Source organism: Micromys minutus (assembly GCF_963924665.1).
Source record: "Micromys minutus genome assembly, chromosome: 32".
NCBI classification, from domain to species: domain Eukaryota; kingdom Metazoa; phylum Chordata; class Mammalia; order Rodentia; family Muridae; genus Micromys; species Micromys minutus.
Window position 1 is genome coordinate 21,200,212 of NC_137967.1, and position 13,891 is coordinate 21,214,102.

Below are 13,891 nucleotides of genomic sequence, written 5' to 3' on the forward strand. Positions count from 1 at the left end.
CCTGGGAGTTTGACTGTTCTTATCTCACCGCACAGTAGGGCAGCGCGGAGACACCGCTGGGGGGCGGTGGGAAAGTCGTGGGAAACCGGAGCTGATTGGGAGGCGGAGGGGAGGGGTGGGTTCTCTGACTCTTGGACGTCCGGCCGCCGCTGGGAGTCTAGGAAGAGCCTAGAACAGAGTTGGGGGTGGGGCGGGGGTCTGGAAACAGCGGGTGACAGGGGTGGGGTGGAGGTGGGGGTCGGGGGAGGGAAGCTCAGGTTTGAATCAGCGGTGGTCCTCCTTAGCTTGGCGGAGGCAGGCTGGGGCTATAAGGAATCCAATAGGTTTAGAGAGGTTTGGAAAAGGACATTAGTAATGGTGACATTATTCACCTGGACACCTTAAAATGAACCAAGGGATAAATGTGTGTGATTGTTCATCTGTTCTTCCTTCCTCCTTTCTTCTTGCTCTTCTCCTTTTCTCCACCTCTCTTCTCTCTCTTTTTCTTTCTTTCGACAGGGTCTCAATCACTCAGCCTACACCCAAACTTACAGCGATCCATCCTCTTCTGCCTTTCAAGTGCTGAGACTAAAGGCACGCTCCACCAGGATTGACTAAAATAATAAATAATAAATCATAAATCACACACATATGTACTTCTCAACACACCAAAAGAAGGTTTGGTCTGTGGCTACGTATCGTGGTGCTAAATGCTCTTGTTGCCTCAAGATGGTGAATTCTCATGTCGTGCAAACCTTACTTCTTAATTTAAAATTATTAGTTGAATAAAGATGCCTACAGCCTGAAGCAGGGCAGAAGAGAGGTAGGGAGGGTTTCAGTTTCCAGGGTTGGGAAGGCAGTGAGGGGAAGGCAGTTTCCAGGGAGGCAGAGACAGTGAGGGGGAGGGGGAGAAAGGTAGAAGGCGCCATGGGGTGGGCGGGGCGTCGGGACGTGACCACGAGGGCTGGCCAGTTGGAGCAGGAGCAGCCCACGCACAACATGGCAAGTGAGATCTCAGAATTAATAACAGGGAAAGAGAAAAAAAAAAAAACAGCAGAGAGGGCTGGTATCCGCCCAGCTCTGGTGCTTTCAGGCTTATGATAAATACAAAGGTTTGGTGTCTTTTATTTGAAATCTAAATGATTTCTAAGGTGGATTAGGAACTCCCTAATAATATTAACCGCAACGCCAGAGTATTGTTTGTTTATTTTCATGTACATGGGTGTTTCGCCTCCTGCGAGTCTGGTTTCTGTGTGTATGTAGTGCCCACGGAAGCCAGAAGAGGGCATCAGATCCCTGGGAAGTCACAGACTCCAGTTGTGAGCTGCCACGGGGAGGCTGAGAATTGAACCGGGGTCCTCTGGAAGAGCAGCCAGTGCTCTTAACCGCCGAGCCATCTCTCCAGCCACAATCGGTCCTCGCTCCTCAACTTGCAAAAATGCCTACAGAGACAGAGATGCAGCGAGCCCCTGACTGCTGTTCTCCAAAAGTACAGTGGGAAGGATGGAAACAGCTGTCAGCTCCCAAAAACCGAGTTCCTTTCCCCCATGAACACGGAGCTGGCCGCCTTCACAAAGAACCAGAAGGACCCCGGTGTCCTTGACCACAGGATGAAGAAGCTGGACCTCAACAGTGATGGGCAGCTAGATTTTCAGGAGCTTCTCAACCTTCTCAGTGGCTTAGCTGTAGCATGCCATGAGTTCTCCCCCCAGACTTCCCAGAAGCATGTGTAAACCTTCTCCATTCCCTTCCATCCACCAAGTCATCCCCCCTCCCCCACCCACACCGAGTCCACCACACTTACCACACCTGCAGCCCATGCCTGATAGTGAAAATAAAATGATGTCATTTTTTAATGTAAAAAATTAAAAAAAAAAAAGATACTATGCAATTGGGCTTTTCCGTGCCAGCATTTTACAACCTCGGATTAAACAAACTGTAGGTCAAACCGTCAAGAAACAAGTTGTCCTTAGGGAGATGTGGACAGTCCCTTCTGTCTCGGTCCCTCCCTTCTCAGGGAAGACTGGTGAGTGGGTACACTGATGGCTTGTGCCAGAAACGGCTGAGCTCCAGAGGGGCTTTCAGTCTCTGTGCAAACATTACACCATTTAACCAGGGAGTCAGAGCATCCAGAAGTTTGGGGACTCCAGAAATCGGTTGCCCATGGACTGTGAAGGCTGATTATATTCAGTTCAGAACCTAGGCTCTTAACCTATTAATTAGTCTAATTATCTAATTAAGTCATTCGTTCATTAATCTAATTCTATCGAGGTGTTCTTTTTTGAAGGTGGGACGCGGGGTCTCCCTTTGTAGCCTTAGCTGCCCTGTACGACTCACGTTTTATCCTGGGGTCGTCGATTGATCGGTCTTACAGGTCTGAGTCACCACACTGGCTGTCTTAGTGTTGTCATGGGAGATTTTCTCCCTAGAACTTTTTCTCCATTTTTCGTATCATTGACAAATTCCCCCACCATGGTGCATGAAGAGAAGTGGGGTCACTCACTGGTCACAGACATTTGAACTGAGAGGCCTGGCCAGCCACGGCCACTGGAAATGGCAAAAGTCATGAAGCCAGCACAGCTGCCTGACACAGTTCCAGCAAAGCCGAGTGGACGGGAACAATCGCTGCCCTTTATCTCTAACTTTGGGGGTTTGTTCTCTGTTGTTGCCTTCTTGACGACTTCCTATATTATGATTCAATTTATGTCTTTTTCTGAGAAAAATTATACCCGATAGTTTTTAGGAAAAATTTTAAGATTAACTAATCTTTCCCCTCTTTTTTAAAAATTTTATTTATTTAATGAGGGCTCTGCTGCAGAAGTATCTGCAGGCCGAAGAGGACATCAGATCCCATTACAGATGGTTGTGAGCCACCATGTGGTTGCTGGGAATTGAACTCAGGACCTCTGGAAGAGCAGTCAGTGCTCTTAACCACTGAGCCATCTCTCCAGCCCCTTAATTTTCCCACTCTTTGGAAGTCTTCCGTACACCCTGGAGACCCTCAAGCACAGATAAATACATCCCTAGATGAGGCAATCACTACTCCAGGGATGTTTTTAGGGTATCTGCCCTGAGCTAACTCAAGCAGTACAGTCGATGTCTGGTGCAGGGCAGATACAGACAATTGACAAACCCTGGCTGGCCAGGAGAATGCATTTCAGATGCAAGGCCTCTTTTATTATAGGTTTAGAGCTCTGTCAATGTAATTTAAAGACAGGGGGTCATACAGGGTACGGCCCTGGAGGAATAGAATCAGTAAGTACGACAGACTGACTAAAATAAACGTTTCCTATCTTACAGCACAGATAATAAAAGATATCATAAAAGAAGTTAGGTGTTGGTATTTGCTGTTCATAAAAAGACAGTTGAGATGTTTTCTGTTTGTCTGGAGTGCTTTAAAACCACAGCCTAAAACCAGCCTGTCAAATATCAAATATGTGTGTGTGTGTGTGTGTGTGTGTGTGTGTGTGTGTGTGTGGTGTTTGCTTTGGTGGAGATATTATTTTAGATTCTTTAGATATGATAAGGCTGATAATAAAAATTAAATCTGTTCTGTTTGTAGTTTCTAATCAGGACTAAACTTGTATCCCTGGACACGTAATGGAAAATCAAACACATGATGGATAATCATTAGTCTGTCTTTGTTCTGTGAGGCCTGTATAAAGAAGCACTTGGTTGCTAGACAGTCTGAGCGGCGAAGCCAGATCCCCCTGAACATCACTGCCTGCCTCGTTAACCCCTTCCCGACTCTGACTCTTTATCTGCTCTGTTCTGAGGGGAGTAGGGGCCCTGGCAGTAATGACCCTTCTCCCCCAAACCCTACAGAACTGTACCCATTGGAGACCTCACAGATACTTCCCAGCATCCTCCTGGCCTGACCTCTGCTGAGTCTGTGGCTTTTCTGGGGCAGAGTCACCCTGTCATTGAAACACAGGCCCTGGTGACTGCAGAGCCAGCGGATGGAGAGCCCTAGGTTTTCTGAGAGGCAGCCAGGGACCAGGAAGCACTCTGTTGGGTTAATGGGGCATTGTTGGCTGGGAGGGAGGGCTATGACACAACCTCTATGAAGAACCAGAAATGGAGACGAAGTTAAAGTCATGAAGATCCCCGCCACCTGCATCCCATCTGCTTCCTGTGGAGGGTGTGGCCCTGGATCAACCACGGTGTTTCGTGTGTTTGTTTCCGTGTAATAGAATAAGTGGCAAACGTCCAGGAAGTCAGTTGTATGTTACCATCTGTCTACACCACAGAATTTCCTGGGTTGGAGCCCTGAAGGCAAGCAATTCTGAGGACTGTCTGTCTCCTTTCTTCCTGGCCTTGGGGACCCTGGCTTCCTCTGACATCACATAAGCCCATCAGAGTAAGTGGCTAATGGCCTAGCACCTGCCGGATCATGCCGACTACACTCAGTCTGTGAGAGGAGATACCTGAGTGACTGGGCTTACATGAGTCTGTCTGGGAACTCAGACGTGGAAGGAAGCCTTCTTCCCTGTTAGTTCTAACAGGAAGTCGAAATCTAACCCCAGAGGAAAACTTCCATGGCTACTTGGAGGGGATTCTGGGACAGAGGGCTGGAGCCTCTGGCTTCCTGGTGCTCACCTCACTTTGAGAATCCCATGGCTTCCTGAGCCAGACCCTGTCTGACCCCCACAGACTCTCTCAGGGCTGTGCTCATGGTGTGAGGCTGACATCCGTGGGCTGAGTTTACCCAGCACATGCCCTCCTCTCTCTGCTTGTGAAATGACATGTAAGGTTCTTGCACTAAATGCTTAAACCCAGATTGGAGACTCAAATGGGGGGGGGGGTGGGCACAGTCCAGGCCTATCAGTCCCGTGTGTATAGTGCAATAAACCACACCGTTGCCCAAGGTCACTCACTGTATATGTGGAGATTCACATGTATTCTTCAGTTGTAAGGTTTGTATGGCGTAGAAGGGTGTAGGATGGAGGGTGGTGACGTGCAGGTGTGTCTCCCATTGGGGTATACGGTTACTCTGCTGTGGTATCAGGCTCCTATACAGGTGAATTAAAGCCTATCTGTAGGCATACAGACAATTCCGCTAGGCTCTGCCCAACAGCTACCTAGCAACAAGTTGCGTCATCGCCTACCCACTCCGTGGGCATACAGGAAGGAGAACGTCTAGCTACCCCAACCCCCTCCTTCTTCCTTCACCATCCTTCTCTGTCGCCACATGCCCAACCCCCCAGCCTCTACCCTTTTTCAGGTCCCCATCCCTTCCCCCTCAATAAATCTTCATACTAGGTCTGTATGTGCCGCCGCCGCCGCATTACACCGCGTTATATCAAAACACTTGAGCATCGTTCGGCAGATGATTCGAAAGCAGGAGGACATGTCCCCTTATAGCAGCCGTGGGTGGCTGTACTTCGGTAGTGAGTGACTGCGCAGTGGTAGGAGGCTGGTCTGAAGTGATGCTAGAACAGAGGAGAGAAAGATCCACCCGCATTCGGCCTTTGTCTTCGGTGGGGAGGTGGGGACCTGTGTCCGCAGTCCTGAGTGAGGAACTATCCTGAGCTAGCCTGAGCTCTGAGATATCCTGCGCTATGTTCCTCACCGTGCTCATCCCTCAGCCTACTGGGTGGGTCAGGGGGAGATTAGGGGGTTGGTCTGGTGCTGCTTGTATTCAAATACTAAAGTCTGTACCTCAGGTTCTAGCTGTTCCAAGACAAGTAGATCCTCACGTGTTGTCTAAGCCCAGCTCAGGTGCTTTAAGGCTAGAATTTTAATGGGTGTGTGTCTTATTTGGGAACTAAATGATCTAAGGTAGGGTAGATTTGCTGCAGCAGTGTTCGTCCCTCGGCCTTCCGGGATGGGTAAGAGTAAACCATGCCTTCTTTCCTCTACTATCCCCATGGTGATAGAAAGAAGGATGTCCTCCATGTCCCCAGTCCCCCAAGTGTGTCATTTCCTCTGTGTGCAGCTCTCTCCTGGGGCGTGCCCATGGTTCACCCACACTGTTATCCGATCTCTGCTCACACACAGTGTTTGAGGAAACTGAAGCCTTCCCTGACCATATGCATGCCTGATGCTTGTGGTCAGAAGAGGGTGTTGTGTCCCTTGGAATGTGAGTTGTAGATGTTTGTGAGCTACAGTGTTCATGCTGGGAGTCGAACCTGGGTCCTCTTAACCTTTGGACCATGTTGCAGTAAATATTAAAATGATTACTTAACTTTTTATCGGCCCCCCACGGCCTGACTCCGCAGAAGCCGCTCCAGTATGGAGCCGAGCGCATAAATTCTGTCACAAGTCTGCAAGCCGCCCTCTCCACACGGTTCCCTTCCCAGGGCATTCACTCCACCCACCCTGTTGCTTCTGTGTTGGGTGGATACAACCGCCCTAGTGTGTTCCCTTCCTCCACCGCCCGGCACAAACATGACTCCAAAACCCTGTAGCTTATCAAACAGGTTTATGTATTAAATTCTCAATCCACAAACCCTCTACACAATAAGCTTCCATCCAATAGACAAAGATACAAACTACCCTCCTATATATGATAAAAAGACCTCTAGAAACCATTAAAAATATTCATATCTACCTATTGCCAACTAAGACCACCTGGATGTAGGTCCTCTTTCTCCAGCTCCATCAGGATTCCTCCTCTAATCCGTTTTCTCTCCTTCTCTTCCGTTTTCCCAGCCTTTTCCCTGCCTACCTCTCCACTGTCCAAACCTTGACATCAACCCACAGGACCATCTCTCCAAACCTTCCACTTTTCCTAATCTGACCTCTTTGTCCTGTTGGTCACCCTCTGACTACACCGTCTAGCTGCACTGACTGGCTGTCTTCCAGACCCCAGACTGAAGCCTCACCACTGCCTGAAAAGGGCCCAGATACCTGTTCATGGAAGAGTGGCTGCGTCAATAAATGAGTGAGCAAAACATGTGTGAATGAGTGTGCCAGCCTCCTAGGTGCCTAAGATTTATTTAAGACCCCGAGTTCGGACCTAATGAGAGTACTTCATACTATCACTCGATTTAAGTTTTTTCTAGATTTACTTATTACTCTGTGTGTGTGTGTGTGTGTGTGGTGGTTGGGTTGAGTGTGTGTGATAGCTGGGTTGAATGTGTGTGTGGTGGCTGTATTGTGTGTGTGTGTGTTTGTGTGTGTCTGTATCTGTCTTTGTGTGTGTGGTGGTTGGGTTGAGTGTGTGTGGGTGATAGCTGGCTTGAGTGTGTGTGTGTGCGATTGTATTGTGTGTGTTTGTGTACATGTTGTGGCTGGGTTGAATGTGTGTGTGGTGGCTGTATTGTGTGTGTGTGTGTTTGTGTGTGTCTGTATCTGTCTTTGTGTGTGTGGTGGTTGGGTTGAGTGTGTGTGATAGCTGGGTTGAATGTGTGTGTGGTGGCTGTGTTGGGTGTGTGTGTGTTTGTGTGTGTCTGTATCTGTCTTTGTGTGTGTGGTGGTTGGGTTGAGTGTGTGTGGGTTATAGCTGGCTTGAGTGTGTGTGTGTGTGGTGGTTGTATTGTGTGTGTTTGTGTACATGTTGTGGCTTGGTTGAGTGTGTGTATGTGAGTGTGTCTGTACCTGTCTTTGTGTGTGTGGTGGTTGGGTTGAGTGTGTGTGGGTGATAGCTGGCTTGAATGTATGTGTGTGTGTGTGTGTGTGTGTGTGTGTGGCGGTTGTGTTGGGTGTGTGTGTGTTTGTTTGCATGTTGTGGCTGGGTTGAGTGTGTGTACGTGAGTGTGTGTATAGGTGAGTGCCAGCCTACACCCTCTTGTGTGCTTGAGAGGGTGCACCATTCCTCAGCAGCGACCTGGAGCTAAGAGAAGAACTTGAAGGAGTAGGCGCTCTCCCTGTGGGCTCGGAGAGTTGAACTAGGGTCACCTAGATTGGCAGCAAGTATTGTCCTTCTGACAGTCACCCTGTGACTATGCAAACATCAGTCTGCAGAACTGCAGCCATCGTAACAGTGATGGAAAACACGCCTCCATCCCTCCGCGCTTCCGAGTGTGTCACTGAATGGGAGCAATGGGTCTTTCCTGCCCCCTTACCATTACCGAGAGCTCTCTGCTGCTCACCCTCTTCTGCTCCTGACTCATCTTCCCAGTGCTGTGCCTCATCCTTCACCTTCTATCAAGGAGTGCTGTAGGCTTATATTTTTCAAAACCTAGTTTAACAGGGGGTACTGAAATGCTTTAACCTCCTTTTAGCTCAGCACCCATCAGTGGAAAGGAAAGGTTAATAGGGCAGGATGTGGACCTGTTGAGAAATCGGTTTTTGGGTGAACCCAATCTTTGTTGTCAGGATAGCAGCAGCTCAGGTCACACAGGTCACACAAATCAGCAGTGGCAGCTCGATCCAGAAGAAACCGAGAGGCTCTGCTGATGGGCTGGAGTCTGAAGATGCAGCGGGAAGCCGGGACGCCACCAGAAGTTCTTTGATGCCTTCTCTCTATGAAGTCACAGCAAACGGTGATCAGCAGGGCGGGGAGATGAACCGATACCACACATCGGCGAAGATCAGCTCCAACAAAGCCCAACAAGACCAGAAAGAGCGGAAGGCAAACCAGCATGACACAGTATCGACTCTGTTGGGTTATATTTATCCCCTTCCCAAACATCACGTGTTCTCTCAAGCATCTGCTCTTGCAAAACATCACGTGCCCTTATTCCAGGCAGCTTCCAGAAGAACGCCACGTGTCTGTTCTCGGCGGAAACACCTCTCATAAGACAGTTCCCAGAAAAAACATCACATGGCACAACAGTCTCCAAGGAAACCAGAAAACTTCACCTCAGAGTAGCCTCCACCCCCGTAGCAGGCGTGCTCTGTGCGTTACGGGCCTCCGTGGACATTGCTGCCCTCATCCCCCCTCTGTGGAGATGAGCTTTGGGTCCAGTTCTGATGGCAGCTCTGCTGTCTTGCCTCCCTTCAGCTCATTCTCCCCCCGGGCAGGAGCCTCTCTCGGCACGGGCTGTAGGAGAATCTGTGTCCACAAGTCTTCCCTGTGCTCAGCTTTTCTCTCTCTGTTTCAGTCCCCCACACCGTGCAGTGAGCAACGTCTCCATTTGCTGAAAGAACAGCAGCACAGTCCAAGGCTCCTGACTACTGTATCCTGGCCTTGGGTCCGACAGCCCTGTCCTCTCTAGATGTCCTAGTGACACAGAGAGCCACGTAGGTACCAGTCTGCCCTGTGTTCTCAGAGCTCTGGAAGGGTGGGACTTACTCCTAGCAAGAAGGCAGTAGATGTCTGTGAAGGCTGAAAAGGGACCCACTTAGTGAAGCTAGGGGACAGGAATGGAGCCATTATCCCTGGTGTCACTACTCAGGGTCCTGATCAAGGACATGAGGCCTAGAAGAGGTCTGTGAAGAGTTTCACATTTGGATTTTCGGGAGGAGGTGACCTATGTGTCCTAGATCACATTTCTCCTATGGAGAGATTCAGTCTTCACATCGCCAGGTTGGCTGAGCTGGATCTGGACCAGTGATGAAAATGCACGTGTGATGTGAGTGAGTAGGGCACATGTCGAGCATCTCCTGGGTTCCATTCTCAGCGCCACATCAACTACAGTGCCGGCACATGCCTGCAATCCCAGCACCGGGGAGGTAGAGGCAGAAGGATCAGATGTTCAAGGACATTTTCTGGTTTTAGTTGACTGACTGACTGATTGATTGACTGATTGATTGGTGTTTTGCGACACGGTTTCTCTGTTCAGCCATGGCTGTCCTGAAACTCACTCTGTGGACCAGGATGGTCTTGAACTCACAGAGAGAGATCTGTCTGCCTCTGTGTCTCATGTGCTGGAACTAAAGGCATGGGCCACCAGGAATGGCTATTTTTATTATTTTTAGTTGTGTGTATGTGTTCTCTGTGGGTACGCACACCACAAATGAGTGCAGGTGTCCACAGAAGTCAGGGGTGACAGATCCCCTAGATTCACACAGGGTCACGAGCTGTCTGTCATAGGCAATGGAATGTGAACTTCATTCCTGTTTAAGAGCAGATATGCTTTTAACAGCTGAACCATTGCTCCTGTCCGGAAGTACATGTGTAGCCACGTTGGGTTAGGCATCTGAGAGTTGTAGAAGGTAAGAACCACAAGCAAGTACTCGAAGCACTTGGTCTACAAAGATTTGCATTAAAAAAATTAAATCAGCACTATAACTTAAACGATAAATATATAGAATGAAGAACAGACTAGACCAGCAGAAGAACAGGGTGGGACTTAGCATTTCTGCATTTGCAAGGCTGAGGCAGGAGAACTTCAAGTTTGAGGCTGGCTGAGGTTACATAGTTGCTAGAAAAAGAAAAGAACAGCACACCTGTCCCCTCTACCCTCCCACCAAAGGCTTGAACAGAGCGAGTAGAAGGAAGATGGCGAGAACAGACTAGGAAAATAGAGAAGGCGTTGGTTCCTCAATCTCATCAATGGGATTGACAACCTCTGATCAGATTAACTTTATAAATTAAAGTGCAATGTCACTGACCACGGAAGGGAAACTTGAGACCTTAATGTTTATTCTTCAGGATACTAAGGATTCAATTTCTAGGGCTGGAGAACTGGCTCAGAGGTTAAGAGCGGTGACTGCTCTTCCAGAGGTCCTGGGTTCAAATCCCAGCAACCACATGGTGGCTCACAACCATCTGTAATGGGATCTGATGCCCTCTTCTGGTGTCTGAAGACAGCTACAGTGTACTTATATAAATATAATAAAGAAAGAATTCATTTTCTCCATGCACACTAGAGTGGCTTCAGTGAAGATTCCTAGATGCCCGGAACCCACAGAGATGGTGGTGTTGGGGTTCAGGATTAGCTGCCCAACCACTCTGACATCAGTCTCAGTCAGATATTGATGTTTATTGAACACAAACTCCAAGACTGATTGATCAGGGACCTGGCCAGGAGTCAGGAGCCAAGCTATCACAGAGGTGGGGACAGTTCTCAGGGCCAGTTTCTATATGGGAAAAATGCACAAACAGGTACATTTGCAATATTTGCAACATTTAGGCCGTCTTGACAAAACATTGCTATGTGTTCTTTAAGCTGTAGAAGCAGGGAGGAGAAGGGATTTCCAGAGTCCAGAAGGCCCCGATGCAAAGAACATGACCTTATAGGTCGGCAGAAACATTAGGTCAGGTTTAATGAGGTACGAGATAAAGGCACTATGGCAGATCCATTGTCAGGTTTTAGCATCAGCACGGAGAGACACAAAACTGATCAGTACACAGCCCATAAGTGACCCAACAAAGACATCTCACAGAACCGAACCGTTCTTAAAGACGAACACAGACAAACTATGGATAGCTGCTGCCACCAGCACAGTTGGGGTGCACATGGAAACCCACTCGGGTTTAGAAAGGTTCAGAAATGGACGACGGCGATGGTCACACAGCAGTGAGTGTGTGCTTCATGCCCCAACTTCCCAATGGCTAATAGAGAAATGAAATATCACTATTGTGGGACTGAAATAGCCCAGGGTTACTGAGGAAGGGTCCAGGAAGCTCCAACTTCGATACCCCCATCCTCTCGATCTGGCTCAAAAAAAAAAAAAAAAAAAAAAAAAAAAAAAAACGCCCCTCCCCCATCAACCCTAGCTGGAATGAATTACCCTGAGAGTTATTAGGCTTGGCTCCTTGTCTGATCTTGTAAAGTTCCCCACTGCACCCTACAGCCTCTGAGCGTGCAGATGAAGCATCTTCTGAGATCCCTGCCTTAGCCATGGTACACAGCCCCACAAACCTTTGTCCCAGAGACCCTGGCCACCTTCATGGGGGGCATAAGTACCCCTTTATTCCCCTCAATCCCCATAAATGCACCCACCCAGACCCGACTAAGCTTCCCTCCCTCAGTCTAGCCCAATGCAAAATGGGCCTGCCTACCCCAGGGGAAAAGCAGACATAGGGCACCTTTCTGTTACTACACTCTTAAAAAGCCAGAAACCAACCAACCAACCAACCAACCAATCAACCAACCAACCAACCAATCAACCAACCAACCAACCAAACGACCAAACAACCAAAGAACCCTAGTTAATTTTCAGGTGATGGTGGCACACACCTTTAATCCCAGCACTTAAGAGGCAGAGGCAGGTGAATCTCTGTGAGTTCCAGACCAGTCAGGGCTATTCTGAGAAATGCTGTCTCAGAGACAAAACAAAACAAACAAACAAACAAACAACAAAAACAAAGCCTAGGGGCTGGAGAGATGGCTCAGTGGTTAGAGCACGGGCTGCTCTTCCAGAGGTCCTGAGTTCAAATCCCAGCAACGACATGGTGGCTCACAACCATCTGTAATGGGATCTGATGCCCTTTTGGTGTGTCTGAGGACAACTACAGTGTACTGACATAAAATAAATAAATAAATCTTAAAAAGAAAAAAGAGCACTGATGGTTTTTCCAGAGGTCCTGAGTTCAAATCTCAGCAACCACTGGAATGGAATCTGATATACTCTTCTGGTTCGTTTTTTGAAGATAGCTGCAGTGTACTCATATAAGTAAAAATCTTTAAAAACAAAACAAAACCGGGGCTTGGAAAAATGGCTCAGCAATTAAGAGCACTGCCTGCTCAAATTCCCAGCACCTACAAGGTGGCTCACAAGCACCGTTAATGGCATCCCGTGCCCTCTTCTGGTGTGCTTGCAGACAGCAAGAATGTACTCACATACATAAAATAAATAAACCTCAAGCAAATGAACAGTAACAATAACAAAATTCAGTTATTTTGTGCAAGCTGACACTGTAAAAGCTGGCCTCAGAAGAGAAACTCAACCCAGCCGGGATTTGGTGTTCCGTAGAATTTTTCCATCTGTGGATAAAACAAACTTCAGATTAGACTGTCAGGGTAACCCCTGAGAAATCCGGCCATGCAGCAGACCTGGTATAAAGGACGTTTATTTGGAGGAAGGGAAAGGAGTGAGGGCCTGGAGAAGGGATGGGTAGGCAGAGCCGCGAGGGCAGAGAAGGGACAGAGGTGGCTGTGAACTCCGGGAAACAGAGAGAGAGAGAGAAAGTACGGGTGATGAGCAGTCCTTTTAAAAGCCACCTCACCTGGCAGGGGTAGGTAATGACAGCAGATGATGATGTAGGCAGGTGCTAGGTCCCCAGGAAGAGCCTTCTGGAACCATCTGTAAGCGAACATCAGGACCCCAGCCAATGTGTCCAGTCCAGTCACCTGTCATTACGCCAGCTTCTCATGGGCGGCTGGTGTCCAGGCAGCAGAAATAATTTGAGCTTGTTATGGGGATACTATAAAACCTTACACCGTTGTTTATTTATTTGTTTCTTCAACAGGGTCTCAGTCTGTAGCCCTGACTGGCCTGGAATTCACAGAGATCCTCTTGTCTCTGTGCCCAAGTGCAGGGAATAAAGACATCTGCCACCATCCCAGAGAATGCAGGAAGGTGAGGGCTTCAGAAATCAGTGCCCCACGAATTCAGAGTTCAATTTATTTGATTCAGAACCTGTGTGTTCTTAATTACATCACAATTCTTCTTGCTATATTGATGGATTTTTTAAAAATTTATTTCTTGTTTTTATTTAATGTGTGTTCTGCTAGCAGGTATTTTACTTTGTGCCTGTCTAGCTCCTGAGGAGGCCACAAGAGGGCGCTGGATCCCCAGGAGTTAAGAGATGTGGTGAGCCACCACAGTTACACAGTTACAGTGTGCTTATATATAATAAATAAATAAATCTTTTTTAAAAAATCAAACCCTGCAGTAGTTCATCTTCAGAGATCTCAGCCAGCCCTACTCTGCTTCCCGGGCACTTAATAAGGCCTTTGGGGGTAGAGGAAACATGGCTGAGGCTGCAGACAGACAGCTTCTGTTTGGATCTGCCACTCACAGCCTCTGTGACTGAGATTGGGCCACTGTCTTTCATGTATCTGTTTTCATAAACCAGAACACATGGTCGACGGCCATTGCTGTGTCAGTGAGGCAGGAGAGAGTCTCAAATCAG

At 48.2% G+C, this 13,891-nt stretch overlaps 1 pseudogene across 1 annotated transcript; it reads left to right on the forward strand.

The window, feature by feature from the left end:
• Window positions 1-1,417: 1,417 nt before the first annotated feature.
• LOC308413652 (protein S100-A11-like) lies at window positions 1,418-1,712 on the forward strand (annotated as a pseudogene). Its single transcript has one exon. The product of its transcript is annotated as a protein S100-A11-like (transcript).
• The last annotated feature ends 12,179 nt before the right edge of the window (window positions 1,713-13,891 follow it).